This window comes from Canis lupus, chromosome 8 (genome assembly GCF_003254725.2).
Source record: "Canis lupus dingo isolate Sandy chromosome 8, ASM325472v2, whole genome shotgun sequence".
NCBI classification, from domain to species: Eukaryota; Metazoa; Chordata; class Mammalia; order Carnivora; family Canidae; genus Canis; species Canis lupus.
The window spans coordinates 69,994,811-70,013,907 of record NC_064250.1 but is presented as its reverse complement, the minus strand read 5'-3'; the positions used below and the strand labels follow the sequence as shown (position 1 = coordinate 70,013,907).

The 19,097-nt window shown below is 46.2% G+C and overlaps 1 long non-coding RNA gene across 1 annotated transcript in view; it reads left to right on the top strand.

Moving 5' to 3' along the window:
• Window positions 1-19,097, top strand: part of LOC112657211 (uncharacterized) — a 28,487-nt gene that overhangs the window by 1,211 nt on the left and 8,179 nt on the right. Inside the window, exons 2-3 of the long non-coding RNA XR_003134908.3 lie at window positions 14,139-14,374; window positions 14,881-15,007. This is a non-coding gene — a long non-coding RNA (uncharacterized LOC112657211). The remainder of the gene's footprint in view (window positions 1-14,138; window positions 14,375-14,880; window positions 15,008-19,097) is intronic.

The window sequence follows — 19,097 nt, the reverse complement described above, 5'->3', positions numbered from 1 at the left end:
GGAGTTAGGGTCCAGGTGTGTGCCAGGGCATGGCAGAGGCGCAGGCAGCAGGAAAGCCTGCTGGAAGGCAGGTTGTTCCCTAAGTAGCTGCAGTGTGTTCAAGTGGCCAATTTGAGTTCCTGTCCTAAATTTTGATTTACTGGTTCAAACAGGCAGGACAGATGGCCCAGTCAAGAAGATCTAACTGGGGGAAAAAAAAAAAAAAAAAAGGTCTAACTGGAAATAAAAGAAGGAAAGATCTAGGTCCAGAGGCATACAATACTCAGTAATCTTACTTGCCACCAAGCGGACAGTGGTTTGATGTGTGGTGCTATTGAGTTCCAAAGACACCCCCGAAGATTGCCACCTCAAGGCCCAAGAACACCCAAAGAGCTCTGTTAGATGAAGAAAAGCCTCCTGCTTGGCTCTTGAGGAGCTTTGACAAATGCCAGGAGCCAGTTGCTCCTGCTAGCTGGGAGTAAACACCACCCAGTCCCGCAGCACATCATGCCCAGAGTCCTTCCCTAAGCAACTAAAACCTCTAGGGAGATTCTGAAAACTTAAAGTTTCACAGGTTAGTTCTAAAACAATCTATGAACGTTCTAAAAAAGTGTTCTAAATATTTCAACAAGTTTCTAATGCAAGTAGTAAAGAAAAAGGGAAATGATCCCAAAATTAATTTCATTTTCCTGTAAGTGGGATGAAAAACAGTCCCCTCCTTTTTCCCCTCCCAAATCCCCAAGTCCAGTGGAAGCAATAAGACAGGACAGAAATAACCCAAGGTGGAGAGAGAATGCCCTTAGAGCATTATAGATGCTGGATAAGGAGGTTTTGGAGAGAGGAGGGCTCCAGAGACGCAGGCAGCAGGAAGCCTGCTGGAAGGCAAGTTGTCCCTAAGTATCTGCAGTGTGTTCAAGGGGCCAGTGTGAGTTCCTGTCCTAAATTTTGATTTACTGGTTCAGGCAGGACAGATGGCCCAGTCAAGAAGGTGTAACTGGAAATAAATGAAAGAAATATCTAGGTACAAAGGCATACAGGGCTCAAACAAACGGGAGACAGAGAGGAAAGTGTGCTGGGGCTGATAGTCTGGGAGCTGTCCCTATTCCCACTCCTCCCACAAACCCTCAACCTGATGGTTCTTAAATAGGGGTGATTTTGTTCCCCAGGGGACACCTGGCAGTATCTGTACACATTTTTGATGGTCACAACTGGGAGTGTGTGTGTGTAGGGTGCCACTAGCATCTAGTGGTTAGAAGCTAGGGATGCTGCTAAATATCCTACACTGCACAGGGCAGCCCCTCGTAACAAAGCATCCTCCCGCCCCAAATGTCAACAGTGCTGAGATGGAGAAACCTGGGTCTAAACCCACGTCAAACGGATGTGATGCAATCCACCCTTTCCCCTTTGTGGTTACCGAGAGCTGCAGAAGGTAATGGGTGTGAAAGCCAGAACTGTTAGAGCTGCAGAAGGTAATGGGTCTGAAAGCCAGAACTGTGTTTACAGGCCTCATTTAAGAAGAAATTGTCCATCTGGACAGAACTCTGTAGTTTGCTGAATGTAACACGCACACACAGTCTCTCTCTCTCTCTCTCTCTCTCTCTCCCCCTCTCCCTCTCCCTCTCCCTCTCTCATCATTTTTCTGTCCTTGACAGAAAACCTAGAGAAAGAAAAGGTCAGCTGTGTCTTAGAAAGATGAGAGCAACACTCTGCTACAGTCCGGGTCCTGACCGCCTCCCAGGACAGCTGCACTGGCCACCATCAGCGTTAGAGCTGAAAGGTGGTGAGACAGCCTTTCCAAAACCATTCTGAATTGTGGTAAAATACACATAATTAAAAATTCAGGGGCAGTCCCGGTGGTGCAGCGGTTTAGTGCCGCCTGCAGCCCAGGGTGTGATCCTGGAGACGCAGGATCGAGTCCCACATCAGGCTCCTTGCATGGAGCCTGCTTCTCCCTCTGCCTGTGTCTCTGCCTCTCTCTCTCTCTCTCTCTCTCTCTCTCTCTCTCTCTCTGTGTCTATCATGAATAAATAAAATCTTAAAAAAATAAAATTCACCACGTTATCCATTAAAATGTACAGTTCAGTGCTGGTAAGTATATTCATATCTTCACATCCAATTTTTTTTTTTCATCTTGCGAAACTGAAACAGCCCTCATTCCCTGCTTCACCCAACCCTGGAACCCACCATTCTGCTTTCCATCTCTTTGGATCTGACAACTCTAAGTACCTCGTATAAGAGGAATCATACAGTATTTGTCCTGCTGAGTCTGGCTTATTTCACTTGGTGTAATGTCTTCAAGGTTCATCTGCATCGTAGCATGTGATAGAACTTACCCCTTTTTAAGGCTGAGTAATATTCCATTGTGTGGGTAGACCACATTTTGTTTATCCTTCATCCTTTGATGAACACTTGGGTTGCGTCCACTTCTTGGCTATTGTGAATAATGTTGCTATGAACGTGGGTGTGCGGATACCTCTTTGAGACTGTGCTTTCAAATCGTTGGTATATACCCAGAAGCAGAGTTGCTCGGTCATATGGTGATTCTATTTTTAATTTTTTGAGTGTCCTTCATGCTGTTCACCACAGTGGCTGCACCATTTTACATTCTCACCAACAGTGCACTAGGGTTCCAATTTCTCCACAACTTCAGCAACACTTGCTATTTTATTTTATTTTATTTTATTTTATTTTATTTATTTTATTTTATTTATTTTATTTTATTTATTTTATTTTATTTTAATTTTTTTTTTTTTTGATAATGGCTAACCTGACTGGTAGGAGGTGATATCTCATTGTGGTTTTCATTTGCATTTCTCTAGTTATTAGTGATATTGAGCATCTTTTCATATGCTTGTTGCTATTTTTATACCCTCCTTGGGGAAATACCTAGTCAAGTCCTTTGTCCATTTTTAAATTGGGTTGTTTGATTTTTTTTGTTGTTAAATTGTAGGAGTTCCTTAAATATTCTGGTTGTGAACTCTGGTCTGAATCGTATTTTCTCCCATTCTGTAGGATGATTTTTTACTCTGTTGATTGTGTTCTTTGATGCACAGAAATTTAAATTTTGCCGTCGTCCATTTTTCTCTTTTGCTGTTTTTGTTTTTGGTGCTCTGTCCAAGGAATCATTGACAATTCCAACGTCAGGAAGCTTTTCTCCTTTTTTTTTTTTCCTGAGAGTTTTATAGTTTTAGCTCTTATGTTTAGATCTTTGATCCATTTTGAGTCAATTTCAGGTTCATTCTTTTGCATGTGAATATCCAGTTTTCCCAAAACCATTTCTTGAACAGACTGTCCTTTTCCCCATGAGTGGTCTTGGCACCCTTGTTGAAGACCATTGACTGTCTATGTGAGGATTTATTTCGGGGCTCTTTATTCTAGTCTGCTCTCTCCCATTGCCTGTCTTTATGCCAGCCTGCTCTTCTGATTACTGTAGCTTTGCATAATATTTTGAAACCAGGAAGTGTGAGGTCTCCAACTTTGTTCTTCTTTTTCGAGATCACTTTGGCTATTCAGGATCCCTTGAGATTCCACATGCATTTTGAGATGGATTTTTCTTTCTTAAAAAAATTCCATTGGGATTCTGATATTGCATTAAATCTATAGATTGCTTTGGGTAGTTTTGATACATTAAGAACATTAAGCCTCTCACGCCATAAACACAGGATGTCTTTCAATTTATTTGTGTTGTCTTTAATTTTTTCAACAATGTTTTACAGTTTCTGGTGCATAAATCTTTTACATGTTTAAGTTTATTCTAAAGTATTTTCTTCTTGATGCTATTATAAACGGAATTATTTCCTTAATTTCTTTTTTGGAGTGTTTGTGTTTAGTCCACATAAACACAACTGATTTTTATATATTGATTTTTGTATCCTGCAACTTTGCTGAATTCATCGATTAGTTTTAACCATTTTTTACAAATGGAATTGTTAGGGTTTTCTGTATTGTAAGAGCATGTTGTCTGCAGAGATAAGTTTACTTTTTCTTTTCCAATTTGAATGCCCTTGCTTTCTTTTTCTTGCCTTGTTGTTCTGGTTGGAACAATTGCTGTGCTGAATAGAACCAGTAAAAGCCATCATCCTTGTCTTCTTCCTGATCTTAGAGCAAAAATGTTCAGTTGTTCACCTTTGAGTATAAAGTGAACTATTGGCTTTTTATATATAGCCATTATTGTAATGAAGTAGTTTCATTCTATTCTTAGTTTATTGAGTGTTTTTATCAGGGAGTGTTAAATTTTGTCAAGTGCTTTTTCTGCATCAATTGAGATGATCATGTGTTTTTTTCTTTTATATTGTTGAGTAGTATATTCTAGCAATTGATTTTCGTATGTTGAACCATCTTTGCATTTCAGAAATAAATTCGAGTTGGCCATGATATATAGTCTTTTTAATGTGCTGCTGAAATCTTTTTGCTAGTATTTTGTTGAAGATTGTTGTATTGATATTTGTCAGGGATATTGTCTAAATTTCTTTATTATAGCATATTTGTCAGGCTTTGGCATCATGCTGATTTCATCGAATGAGTTTGGAGGTGCTCTTTCCTCTTGAATTTTTTGAAATAATTTAAGGACTGATGTTAATTCTTCAATTTGTTTGGTAGGATTCACCAGTGAAGATGGTCCCGGGCTTTTCTTTGTCAAGAGGTTTTTGATTGTTGATTCGATGAGATTGTCTTTTCAGGATATATATTTTAACTTCTGCGTCTAAACAAATTTCCCTTCCAGAGGACTAGTCCTTCACTTTCAAAAGTTATGTGCTTTTTATAACCATGTACTTTCCTCAGAAGATTGTTAGAACATGGTTTTGGAAGAGTAAGCTCTGAAGTCATTACTTTATTGCCATGTACATTTTCTTCTTAAATAGAAAAACAAAAACAAAAACAAGCAAACCTTGACAATATTCTCAACTTAACTTGGCATACAATGATTTCTGGTGTCTCCAGATAGCAAATGTACTCAGAAGATAAAGAAGAGTTGCCACCATTTCAGGTATGTAAGAGGACGTGGACTGTGCAGCAGCCTTTATCAAACCATGAGTTCTGACTCACAGTAGACAGATAGATCCAGGACTAATGACAGAAGGTCTTTAATCTGGTAAGCGCCCAGATAGGGAGGTCAACAGGCCCTGGCAGCTGCGAATTCATGGGAAAGGCAGAGAATTGGTACAGAGGATCCCAAGTCCTGCCACTTGCTGTTTGCACATGTTGTGCAAGTTTGCAGGGCTGAGTTTCTGTGGTTTCTCAAAGTTGTGATAACCTACCTAGGCTAGAAAAAAAAAAACAAACAGTTGGACCCAGGATTCCACCAACTGGCCCAACAGGGCTCCTAGAGTCCTCAGGGGTGTTCCTCAGTGAACCTGTGATGTGCCAAAACAGCACTGACTTTGAAGTTAGAGCCATCTCCCACTTTCATCCATCTCTCCAGCCACCCATTCATTCTTTACTGAGCCTTACTAGCCATGTCTTGTTCACTTAATCACTATGGGGCTTGGCTCCCTCATCAACTCCATGGAGATTAAAAATGCCCCCTTGAAGGCCAGGGAGAAATGGGATGGGGATGAAGGAGTGTACCTGTTGTGATGAACACCAGATGATGTACAGAAGTGTTGCATCACTATATAGTACACCCGAAACTAACATCACACTGTATGTTAACTAACTGGAATTAAAATAAAAATTTTAAAAAATGCCCCCCTTGAAGATCTTTGTAAGAGATGAGAAAAAACTTATATAGAGTTCCCAGCGCAAGGTCTGGTCAGAGCTGGCTTCATGGGTCTGTGACCTGTGTGGTCACTCTGGGCCACGTGCAGAACGCACCATGCTTTGGTTAATGCTCAGACATTATCATCTTGAAATTATTACTGTTTTTGGACAAGGGGCCCCACATGTGTTTGTGGAAGTTCCTTCCAATTTACAAAAAGCTGCAAAAATAAAGTCAGTGGAGAGAACACCCATATACCTTTTACTCAGATTCATGTATTGTTAACATTTTACCCCATTTGCTTTGTCTACAATTTTTTTTCTGATTCATATAAGTCACTTGTATTATGGCGCTTTCTCCCCAAATACTTGAGTCTGTATGTCCTAAGAATAGGGACATTCTCTTATATAAGCGTGACACATGAGTTTGCATTGATACAATACCGGAACCGACATCTCACATTCTAGTTTTGTCAGTTGACCAAGGTAGACCTTCCACCACACTGTTTCCCTCCAGTGTAGGATCCAGCCCCCAGGGTTAGGTGTTGCCCTGAATGGTCATGTCTCCTTAGCCTCCTTCAATCTGGAATTTTTCTATAACCTTTCATTGTCTTTATTGATGCTAACAATTCATTTTTTTATTAAAACTTTTAAAAAATTAATTTTTTTTTCAAGTCTGCTACATGCCCAGTGTGGAGCCCAACATGGGGCTTGAGCTGATGACCCAGAGATCAAGACCTGAGCTGAGATCAAGAGATGCTTAACTGACTGAGCCACCCAGGCGACCCTGATACTGACATTTGAAAAGAGTACAGCTCCTCCTCCCATTTTATATTTGAACATTCCTCATTTCCGTTGTCTGATGTTTCCTTTGATTTGCTTGAGGTTGTTGCATCTTTCTCGAGATCATGCTTCTGGAGACAGCAATGCCCTCAGCTTTTCATGGTGACTCCAGATGCTGGCCTGAGTCAAAATTTTGAAGCAAGAGCAAGTTTTCCTTGGGTGACCCTGACGTCCCTTTGTGCCTTCCTTTCCTGCCTACGTAGCCCTAATGCAAATCTGCTCTATGAGAAGAGTGTGTAACGCATCTATGCTGAGATAGAAGTAGGACCGTTTGGACCATCTTTCTGTGCTTTACCCTTTTGATCTGCATGAGCTCTGTCCCCGGCATGCACACAGCACTGCTTGGGCTTCCTCCGTGCCAAGGAATAGGAACCGCTCTAAGCTAACTTAAAGAAAAACTGGGGGCACCTGGATGGTTCCGTGGATTAAGTGTCTGACTCGATCTCGGCTCAGGTCTTGATCTCAGGGTTGTGAGTTCACGCCTCACATTGCGCTCCATGGAGCCTCCTTAAAAAACAAACTGGAGGTCGGATGAGGGAGTCAGCCATGTCAGGTATCAGGAGAGAGCATTGCAGCGTAAGGACCAACCAGTGCAAAGGCCCTGAGGCATAAATTGACATCGGCAATGCAGTCTGACTTAGACCATGAAAGCGTCGCTTTGGCTGAAGGGCAAGGGCAGATGTGTATGAGGGTGGGTGGAAGAAGCTGGGATGCTAATTGGCAGCTTTCACAGCAATCGTGGCTGGGCATCAAGTTGACTTGAGCTATTTTTTCCATCATAAATTGCTGCTGGTACTGACTGGATAATTTCACGTCCTCATTATTTTCGGGCTCATTCTGCTGCTGAGATGACACTGACCAGCATGGTAATACTGTAAGCATTTTACAGACTGCTGCCTGAATTGGCTTTGACGTGATGGGGAAGGCCTCATTACAGCCATGTGCCTTTTCTTTTTTCAAAATCTAACTTGTGCCAAAAGGAAAATACAGATTGCGCAGATTTGGGCAAGCACAGGTAAACAAGAGAAAGAAATGTTCATAATTTTTTATAACCCCATCTTCTGAAGACTGCTTTCCCTGTCTTGTGTATGTGTTTCCAGTTTTTTCCCAGTACATATATGTTTGTGTGTGTGTGTGTGTGTGGCATGAATGTGATCACACTAACCCTGCAGTTCCACAGCTGAACTGTGAGTCATGGCACCAAGACTTGCTCCTGCGGCTCAGTCTGTGGACCCTCCTGCCCAGGAAATGGGCTTTCTCTGGAATCTCCTGCCCCCGTATCACAATCCCCTTCATCCCCCTTCCTCATCAGAGCCCCTAATCTCTCCCTCTGTTGAGCCCCAGAGCGGGCTCCTCTCTGAGACCATATGTGCATCTCACACCGCCCACCACCACGTTGCTGATGTAGAGACCCTCCAGGGGCACGAGGGGCTCTAGTCCAGGGTCATCCTCCAGCCCTGCGTCTCTGACTCTGTCAGAGTCTCCTGTTTGCATCTCTGGGCTGGTGGATGTGGATGCCCTGACTCAACGTTGGTGGCCAAGGGGAGCCTTGGCTCAGACTCTCCTTCCAGATCTTTCCACCACTGGCTGCCTTGGGTGGAACATCCCTTGTTCTGACCCCTGGGGTCTGGCCCCAGTCTCCTCAGTCAGCATCCTGGTTTGGTCATCTACTCCCCAGAATAAAGAGTTGAAGTATCAGGAGTCTTTTCAGGGGCCCCTGGACATCCATCGATTTCTCCCCTGATCAATTCTGCCCACTGTTGTCAGCGGCCTTCCTCTGACACGGGCTGGATCGGGTCACATCCATCTTCATCTTCTACGGCACCAGCAAGACAAATTGAACTCTGAGGCGTGCCAGGAGGGCCCTGTGAGCTCTGCCCCCGCCCGAGCTCCATCCACCGCCCTCCCGGTTACCCCCCATCCCGCCACCAGCGTGGTCTGCTCTGCCTCCACCTGTGCTGGGCTTCCCCAGCCTCCTGACCTGTTGAAATCCTTCTTGTTCTTCAAACTCAGCTCAAAGTCCACTCCATCCCTGCCACTTGTCCCCTTCTCCTCTGGGAGCCACTCCCTTTTCTGTGGCTTCAAGCTCCTCTTAGCACCTGTCAGCCTTATCTGGCATTCTTGTGGGCTGCTCACCTGTCCACTCCCCATCTCTTGCCTGGGATCTCTCGCCTCTTGTGTGCTGGGCTCACTACTTCAGCCCGCTGTGCAGAGCCAGGCTGGGTCCGCACGCCAGCTCTCTACTTCCTATTCCCCACCGCAGGGAACGGCTGGACCTCTAGCCACGGTTGCCACATCTGTAAAATGGGCATAATATTTGTGCCTCCTGTAGACATCGGAATGAAAAAGACAAGGTGTGACTGAATCTCTCTCCCTGATGCATCTGTAACTCTGTTAGGGGCAGGAATCCCAGCACATGCATCTCGGTCTCCCCACCCCTCCCACCCCACCGTACCCCTCCCCTTCCGAGTACCGTGTGTGGTATGCAGAAGTCGCTCAATCAACGATCGTGGAACTGAGCTGTCAGGCAAGTCGTGTGCTCCTTGCATGAAAGATGCTTCCTGTATTCCCATGGCACCTGGCATATTGTAGCCGCTCAGTAAATGTGTTTCACACTGAACATGGGGGTGCATTCCTCTGGAACTTGAAGCCATGGCCTCACTTATGTGTCAGCACGTTGTGGCCAACTGCTGACTCATGCTGGTTTCCTTGCATCCCGCAGGAGCAACGAAAAGTGGCATGAAGGGAAAGAGGGGCCATATGCCCAACAGATCTTCCCTGAGATGCTCGGCGTCTATAATTATTCACTGTTTGCAGGGAAAAGATGGCATTCTAATTTATGCGCTTGGCATTCTCGTTCTTGTCGTGCCCAAAACCCTTCTGCCCGGCATCACTCGGTGTCCACCCGCCGCAGAGGCTGCTTTCACCACAAATATTTGCCCTTCCCTTCCCTTCCTTTTCTCTCTTCTTTCCTTTCCTTTTTATTGAAGAATAAAGCAGAGCTCTCAAAAGACCAGTTTAAAATAATTTCCAGAGGTATTTGAATTATTAAGATTCTGCATGAAGCATCACATGAAATGCCTTTAATCTACAGTAGGCTACACCAGAGACGTGACGTAACTTCAAAACACGCTCCAAAGCCATGATCTGCCCCGTGCAAGGTGGGGTGAGTCTGCGAGAGTGCGCCAGATGCTGTCACTCGGAGCCCAATATCCTACACCCCACAAAACGAGGCTGGCCTGTGGTGGCACAAAATAAACGAGGCTATTTTGGACCCAAACTATGATTAGTTTTTCTGGATGTTGCTGAAGGCTATAAAATACTCAGCCCACCCACATATGACTTGTATGCTGAATAACCTGCAGCTGTTACAAATCCATATTAAATCAATTTTATGGGCATTTATTCAGTACCTACTCTGTGCTTGATGATGAGCCAGGGGCCGTGAGGACTCCTGGCTCCACTTGACAGGTGGACTCTGTGAACTGTGAGGACTCCATGGGCTCCACTTCACGGGTGGCTGGAGAGGGGCTCATGTCAGGGGCAAGTAGAGGACATCGTGAAGTCGGTCCTGCAGACCCGGGCACCCAGACTCAGGCCCTGGCACACAGTAGGTGCTCCATGGTTGCTCCTGGCATGAATGAATTGACAGCACTCACCCTGTCCAGCACCTCCATGTGGTTATCTCATTCTGGGATGTCAACAGGGCAGGTGTATTAGTGTCCCAGGGCTGCTATTACAAAATGCCACAAAATGGGGTCCTTAAACAACAGGAATGTATTGGCTTACAGTTTTGGAGCCGAGGGGTCTGAAATCAAGGTGTGCTTGCCTCCTGAGGGCCTTGAGGGAAAGAGGTGTCCCAGCCCACCCCCCGCTGGCTTGCAGATGGCCATCTTCTCCCTATGTCATCCCACTATCCGTGTGTATCTGTGTCCCAGCTTCTCATCCTTTAAATTTTTTTATTTTTTAATTTTTTATTTATGATAGTCACAGAGAGAGAGAGAGAGGCAGAGAGACAGGCAGAGGGAGAAGCAGGCTCCATGCACCGGGAGCCCGACGTGGGATTCGATCCTGGGTCTCCAGGATCGCGCCCTGGGCCAAAGGCAGGCGCTAAACCGCTGCGCCACCAGGGATCCCCCCAGCTTCTTATCCTTAAGAGGACACCAGTCCTATTGGATTAGGACCCACTCTCATGACCTCATTTCAATTTTTTAAAAATATTTTATTTATTTATTCATGAAAGACACACACAGAGAGGCAGAGATGCAGGCAGAGGGAGAAGCAGGCTCCATGCAGGAAGCCTGATGTGGGACTCAATTCTGGGTCTCCAGGATCAGGCCCTGGGCTGAAGGCAGTGCTAAACCGCTGAGCCACCTGGGCTGCCCTCAATTTTTTAATTAAAATTTTATTTATTTGTTTATGAGATAGAGACAGAGACACAGGCAGAGGGAGAAGCAGGCTCCTTGTGGGGAGCCCGATGTGGGACTCGATCCCAGGACCCCGGAATCACACCCTAAACTGAAGGCAGACGCTCAACCTTTGAGCCATCCAGGTGCCCCTGACCTCATTTCAACTTGATCATCTCTACAAAGACCCCATCTCCACATATGGTTTCGCTCTGAGGTGCTAGGTGGCAGGACTCCAGCATGTAGTTTGGGGGGAGAGGTGGGACACAATTCAACCCATAACAGTGTGAGAGGTGACCTGGTGGCCTTGGGGTCAGAGAGAGTTAACAGTTGGTCCAGGTCACATGACTAGGATGAGTTTACATCAGAACCCGTTGCTTTGAGTCCCCACACTTCCCCACCATCCACAAGGCCCCTCCATGCAGATGAGGCAGGGGGACAGTGCGCCCTGAGGGAGCATGAGCCATTGTGGAGAGGAGGCCCTGGCAGTGGGGTCCGCATCACATCCCCAACATTGCCTGGAGGTGAGCTCATGTTGGCAATCGAGTGTGGGAATGGTTTCTCTCAGGTAGGAACTCCTTTGCAACCGAGTTCTAAATCCTAGGTGGGGGGGGGGGTGGCGGAAGCCCCAGGCAGTTGACATAAGTGGGGGAAAGGTGGGGAGGGATTGCCTAGGAGTCCAAAGGTGGCAGGGAGGGGTTGTTTATGAGAAAATAGTTCACGCCCTGAACCTCGAGCAGAGTTAAGTCTTGGAAGAGTTCAAAGTCATAAATCGGGCTGGAGAGGTTTTCTTGAGGTGATAAGTGGGAGGCAGAAGGAATTCTTCTGGAGAGGAGGGGGGTAGGAGCCTTCCCTCCCTTGCTGCAAGCTGGGAGAGAGCCGGTGTGCCCAGCGTCGTCCGAAGCAGCATCCAGACAGGAGAGGCCTCCTGCCCTCCGCTGCCTGGGAGCCCACGGAGCCCTGCCTCCCTGTCTCCCCCACCAGCGGGCCAGGGTACTGCAAACAGGAGTCGGTTGCAAAGTGCCTGTGACCGGTTAGGAACGCCGACAGGGTTTAGAGGCAGGCGGTGTTCCGAGCACCGTGTGGGGAAGCCCTAGCGCGGCAGCTCAGCTCCTGCTGCCAGCCCTCCCCTCCCGGGGTCACTGCGTCAGCCTCCCTAGCTGGGGTCCCAGCCAGGCCACCGCGACAATAGGGGCTGAGTGTGTCAGGGGCCTCCACGAAAGTCGGGGACCGACAAATACCTATGTTGATGTTACATCAACTTCATGGATTGATTATATTGAGCATTAACAGAAAGCTACCTTGAAAAACAGTTGCTGGGTTAGATTTTCCTATTTTGTAAGGATTTTTCAGGGTACATTATCTCCTTGAAACCTGGGGGCATTTGGGGGCTCATGCTCAGGGCCCAGCATTTTTGAGGGCTCCACACTGGCCCAGCACCTTCAGCAGAACTAGCTGGCCTGGAAGGCTGGGGGCACGAGCCCATGGGGAGCCCACACCCCGTACCCCTCTAGACCACATTTTGGGTACCTGGGGCCCTGCAAGTCCTTGCTCTCAAACCCTACTTAGGGAGACTTCTCTCTCTCCAGGGTCCTCCTAGAAACCGTCACACCGCTGGGCGCACCAGGCTAGGCCAGAGGGCCAGGGGACAGCCGCTTAAGGGGCAAGGTGCTGGAATGTGGGCATGAGGGCCGCGTAGACGGGGATCTGCCTCCACCCACACTGTTGCCCCGGCCTCACAGACGGGAGGAGCAGGTCTGCAGGCTCGCACAGTAATCCGTCAGTGAGTTATAGCCAAGACTCAATGGAGTGTGTTACTCCCAACCAAAGAATTTCAAAAGCAAATTAAAAAAATCAGATACATTTTATCACAAAGCAGAATTAAATCTAAGTGTACTTGACGGGATGAGCATTGGGTGTTATTCTGTATGTTGGTAAATTGAACACCAATAAAAAATTAATTTATTAAAAAAATAAATCTAAGTGTAGTTGGAGGGTATATTCCAATGTGTTGGATCCGATGCTCACCATAGCTTCTCAAACCGGGAACCTTGCCTGCTTCTCAGTGCCTATCCTGCCCTCCCCCAAAGTCACTCCTTTCTCCTTTGGTCTCACTGCACGAGGGCCAGAACCACCCATCAAAAGCCCAAATCTCTCTCTCTCTCCTTTTTTTTTTTTTTAAGGATTTTATTTATTTATTTATTTGAAAGAGAGAAAAAGAGAGCATGAGCGGAGGGGAGAGGCAGAGGGAGAGGGAGAAGCAGACTCCCATTGAGCAAAGAGCCGGACATGGGGCTCGATCCCAGGACCCTGGGATCATGACCTGTGCTGAAATCAGACACGTAACCCACTGAGCCACCCAGGTGCCCCGCCCCCGCAAAGCCCAAATCTGATGGTGTCACTTCCCACCTGAACTTGGCAGCTTCAGGATGCTGTCAGCCCCCTGGCTGGGCCTCTGAGGCCCTTGGGCACCTGGCTTCTGCTGGCTTTTAAGCCTCATCTCTTACCCCCATCCCGTGCCTCACTCCAGCCTTAATAAAACCAGGGCAGCTTTCCCCTGGAGTTGTGCAAGTTTCTGTGTGAGCCGGGAGGCCATGCCTTCCCCACCAGGAGCACCCCCAGCTGAGACCCCGGCCGACAGCCCAGCCGCATGGGTGAGGGAGGCTTCTGGAGGCTCTAACCCTGGCCCCAGACCTCAGAGTCCCCGAGAGGCCCCGAGGGGGCGAGAACCGCCTGGCCCAGCCCAGTTGCACCCCCACCCCACGCCCGGGAGCTGATAACACAATTCTTAATTGTAAAATGCTTATTGTTGTCTTCTGCTGCTAAGTTTTGGGGGTGATTCGTTAGGCAGCAATAAGTAACTGGAATCGATGGACACGGAGCTAATAGAATGCAAGCCGACCAAGTGAGCACGGCTGATCGTGTCCGGTGGTTCACACGGGCCACGCTTCAGCTCTCACACACGATGTTGCACATTAGACGCCTAATTGCATCTGCCCCACATAATTAGCAGCGGCGCTCTGCGGCGGGTGGGTGTGGGCTGCCATGGAGATGCAGAGCACCGCGGAGCACAGGCCCCGGAGACGATGTGGAGGTAGATGTAGGGTTCATCAGTTACTCAGATATTATTAGGCATGTTTACCTGAGAGGAACAATCTGTGAAATAATAAATCTGCTGATTTCTATTCTTCTCCCTTTGCAAACCGGTCCCAGCACCAATTAGAAGACCGCGGTGTCTAAATATTGAAACGTGTTGCCTCCCAAAGCTGCTGAGATGTACTGGCAAAGATAGCCCTGCGATGTGATTTCTCTCCAGCATCTCAGATTTTAGAGAAAGATCCAAACGACATGGATCCTTGTGCTCAAGGGTAATGCAGTGCGCTCTGGTGAGACATCAGGCACCAGCACGCAGGCCTTCTGGTGGATCCCCGGAAAAACCCTCCAAGATGGTAATTATCTCACCATGCTGTAGACCCGGGCACCTCTTAGGGGTGGCTCCAGGTTGGTGGGTCCTAAAGCTTTTAAGTTAGGGAGGATCCGTGCGGGGAAAGAATGCATATTACCAAGTGAGGTCCAGGGCCTTGGGAAGGTGGTGGGCAGGGCCCGCACAGTAAAGCTTATTTAGCTCCCAGTAAGTGCACCTTGGAGCCTGTAAATGATAACGCTGGAATTTGGGCCCAGGAGCGTCAGATGCAAAGTCCGAGATCTTTCTGCGACACCAAGGTCTTCCTGTATGATGGGCAACAGCAGGCTGTTGGGTCCAGGTGGAAGAAGCATCACTTTCCGAGGAGGCGGGTCTGCAGGATGGGCAGTGGCTGGCTGCTGCTGGCACCGCAGCATCTCCAGGGCATAGGCCGCATGGTGGGAACCCACTGGCAGTCTGCTGCTACTTGGGGACACCTCCATCCTACTGCCTTCGTGTGTCTCTCAGGCTGCTCCTCTTTTGCTTTCACAGGTGGGCAAAGGGTACGTCCCAGCCTATAGCTCCCTCCTGGCACCTCTCAAAAGCATTTACAAATGAGGAAGGCGAGGGAGAATGATGGTTCTGCTAGCAACAGGTGACCTTCTCTTCCACCTGAAAGGTAAAAATGGGCTCCATCTGGTCACCCCGAAGCTGTCTGGTCCCAGCTGGGCACTGAAGCGTTGGGAAGCCCATCTTCCTCCCACACCCCTCATGTCCCTGGCCTGTGACTCATGCCTGAAATGCTTCCACTGAAGCAATTCTTCCTTTTATTGTTGAACATTGGCCTCCTCTGGCTCATCCTCTGGGCCTCCATGCAGGGGAGGATTCAGGGACACGTAGCCTATTTCCACACTGTAGTCAGGGACAAAGCCATGATCACTGGTTTTGGGCATCCAGATCCCAAGCGAGGGGTTTGCAAACAGAATCTCTTGCGGGGGAGCTTGTTAAAACAAACATTCCTGGGTCTACCGCAGAGCTTTTACTTAACAGCATCCCCCCACCCCCAGCTCTGATGCCGATGGGAACCAAAGTTGGATGAGCTCTGGTCCCTATCATCGCCAAGAGCATTAAAAGCCAGGCGTGGGTTCTTTTGGAGTTACACCCAAATCATCGTCTCTGGGAGGAGGTGCAAAGCCATCAGGAATTCCAGAAGAAAAATGTGCAAAGTGTAAGGAGAAAAGAGTCTGGCCCTAACTGTGGGCAGCCTCAGGCTTAGAGCCCTTAGAAATAAGTAACTGGCTTTTTATTTTTTAATTTAACTTAATTTTAAAGATGTTATTTATTCATTCATGAGAGACACACAGAGAGAGGCAGAGACACAGGCAGAAGGAGAAGAAGGCTCCCTGCAGGGAGCCCGGTGTGGGACTCGATCCCGGGACTCTGAGATCACGCCCTGAGCGGATGGCAGACGCTCAACTACTGAGCCACCCAGGTGCCCTGAACTCTGGCTTTTTAAACCAAATGAAAGCTGGGCCCTGAGTGCACCCTGCCCCATCCCCATCCCCCTGGGAACTTATGGAGGGCAGGCATCCTTGCTGGGGGCGGGGGTTTAGTGTCAGCCTGTCCAATGATTCAACATTCAAGAGCAGATAGCCAGGGAGGCAGGTTTTGGATAGGAGAGAGCATTCTTTTTTTTAAAGAATAAATTTATTTTTTATTGGTGTTCAATTTGCCAACATACAGAATAACACCCAGTGCTCATCCCGTCAAGTGCCCCCCTTGGTGCCCATCACCCATTCACCGCCACCCCCCGCCCTCCTCCCCTTCCACCACCCCTAGTTCGTTTCCCAGAGTTAGGAGTTAGGAGAGAACATTCTTGTGTGGGATCTTTCGTTTTATGTTTACAAAGAGCTTTATTGAGTTCTAATCCACTGATGTACAAGAAACTGCACGTATTCAAAGTGTACAACTTACTAAAAAATTTTTTTTGAGTAATTCCTACACCCAGGGTGGGGCTCTAACTCATGACCCCGAGATCAAAAGTTGCAGGCTCTACCCACTGAGCCAGCCAGGCGCCCTGGATTTACTAGGTTTTGACATCGACACACGCCTAAGAAGTCTTTAGAATTATCAAGATAACAAACAGATTTGGCTTCCCAGAGTTTCCTTATGTTTAGGGTCCTCCTTGTCCTTCTCCTGGTCCCCCAACCCCAGGCAAACCATTGATCTGCTTTCTCTTCTATATATTATATAGAATTTCTTAGAATTTTACATAAGTCGAGTATATCCTCATTTTACGTCTGTTTCCTCTCCCTCAGCATCATGACCTTGAGGCTCATCTCTATGGGAGCACGTATCAGTAACGCAGCCCTGTATCCTGGATGAGCCCCACCTGGCCATGACATGCTGTCCTCTTCTGTAGGTGGTTGGGCTCCATCTGCTACAATTTTGTTTGCATTTCTGTGTCTAGGTGTGGGAGGAATATTGGAGTCTCTTCTTTTATTTCTTTTTTTGGGGTAATACCTTTGGTTTTAGTATCAAGGTCATACTGGTTTCATATAAGTTGGGAAATCTCTTTTTCAGGTATCCCAGAGGAATTTTTATAGAATGAGTGTGGTCGCCTCCTTTGTAGAGTTCACTGGTTTTCTCTAAGGGAAGGTCTTTCACTGTGGATGCTATTTCTTTCGTCGAAAAAGATGATGGATAGAGACTAGATAGAAAAACAGATGATAGAGGAAGCTATTCAGGCTATCAACTTCTTTTTTAGAGAATCTTGATAGTTTGTGTCAATCAAGGCATGTGCGCATTTCATCTGGATTGTCTAATTGTTCATAGGAGCGATTAGGTGGCTCGGGGGTTGAGCATCTGCCTTCGGCTCAGGTCGTGATGGGGTTCCGGGATCAAGTCCCACGTTGGGCTCCCTGCAAGCCTGCTTCTCCCTCTGCCTGTGTCTCTGCCTCTCTCTCTCTCTGTGGCTGTCATGAATAAAGAAATCTTAAAAAAATAAAATTGCTCATAATATTGCTTTACTATCTTTTTAATATTGCAGGGTCCTTGGTGATATCATCACCCTTCTTGTTCCTGAGTTTGGTAATTTGTGTCTTTTTTGTTTTTTTTGTTTTTTTCCCTGATCAGTCCAGTGAGAGGTTTATTCATTTCCATGATCTTCTCAAAGAATCAGCTTTTGGTTTTATTGATTTTAATCTATGTTTTTTTTTCTGTTTTGTATTATGATGATTTCCACTTTAATCATGTTTATTTTCTTTCCTCTGGGTTAAATTTGCTCTTCTTCCTTTGGTTTCTAAAAGTGGATGCTTAGGTCATCAATTTGAGATTGTTCTTTTTTTTCTAGCCTAAGCATTTAATGTTATAAATTTCCCCCAAGTACCGTTTTAATGGTATGTTTGTCAGCTCACTGTCATAACAAGATACCACAGACCGGTGGCTTAAAAACAGAAATTAATTTTCTCACAGTTCTGGAGGCTACACTACCAAGATTGAGGTGACTTTAGGGCTGGCTTCTGAGGAGAGCTGTGTTCCCAGTGACCTGCGGGGTCCCCACATGGCCTTTCCTCTGTATGTGTGCAGAGAGAAGCCTGTGTGGTGTTTCCCCCTCTTCTCAGGACACCAGCCCTGTCATGTTAGTATTTCACACTTGTGATCACCCCCCTAAAGGCCCCATCTCCAAATACAGTCACTTTGGGGGTCAAGACTTCAATTTTGGAGGAACGTAATTCAGTCCATAATGAGCAGCACCTGCCCTCCCCCAAATTCTTATACATTCTGTTTTCATTTTCCTTCAGTTCAGAAAACTTTCTGCTTGCCTCTTGGACTTATTCTTTGATCCATGGTTATTTAGAAGTATATTTAGCTTCCAAAAAACTGGAGATTTTCCAGATATCTTTCTGCTATTGATTTGTTATTTGATAACACTGTAGCCAGAGAGCATACACGAATTCTTTAAAATTTATTGATACTTGTTTTTTGGACGAGAATATGATTTATCTTGATAAATGTTCCATGTGCACTTGCAAAGAATGTGTACCTTTCTGGTTTTGGGGTGAAGTGTTTAATAAATGTCAGGTCAAGTTGTTGATGATGCTGTTCACATCTGATGTATTTCTGTTGATTTTCTGTCCACTTATTCTATTGGTTCTTGAAAAAGTTGTTGAAATCTCCAACTATGATTGGGGATTTGTCTATTTCTCCTTGCTGTTCTAACAGTTTTTGCTTCTTGTATTTTAGAGCTCAATTATTAAGTGCATCAGCACTTAGGGTTCTTATGTCCTTTGGATGAACTAGCACCTTGTCATTACAAAATGATTTCCTTCATCACTGGAAATACCTTTTGCTCTAAAATTTACTTTGATGTTAATATAGCCACTTGAACTTTCTTTTGACCAATGTTGGCATGGTATGGGTATTTCCTTCCTTTTACCTTTAGCCTATTAATTTCTTCGTATTTAAACTGCATTTCTTGTAAGCAACAAATAGTTGGGTGTTGCTTTTTAATCCAATCTGACCATCTCTGCCTTTGAATTAGGGTGTTTAGACCATTTACATATAGTGTGATTTTTGATATGGTTAGGTTGTCGATAATCTTGCTGTTTTTTACAGTTTCCCTCCATGTGATATTATGTCATGTATATTCACATATGGAATAAGAACCCTATAATAATATACTGCCATAGCTCTCCTTGGGGCCTTTCTGTTGTTGTCATACATTTTATTCATACGTATGTTATAAATCTCACAACACATCATTTTTG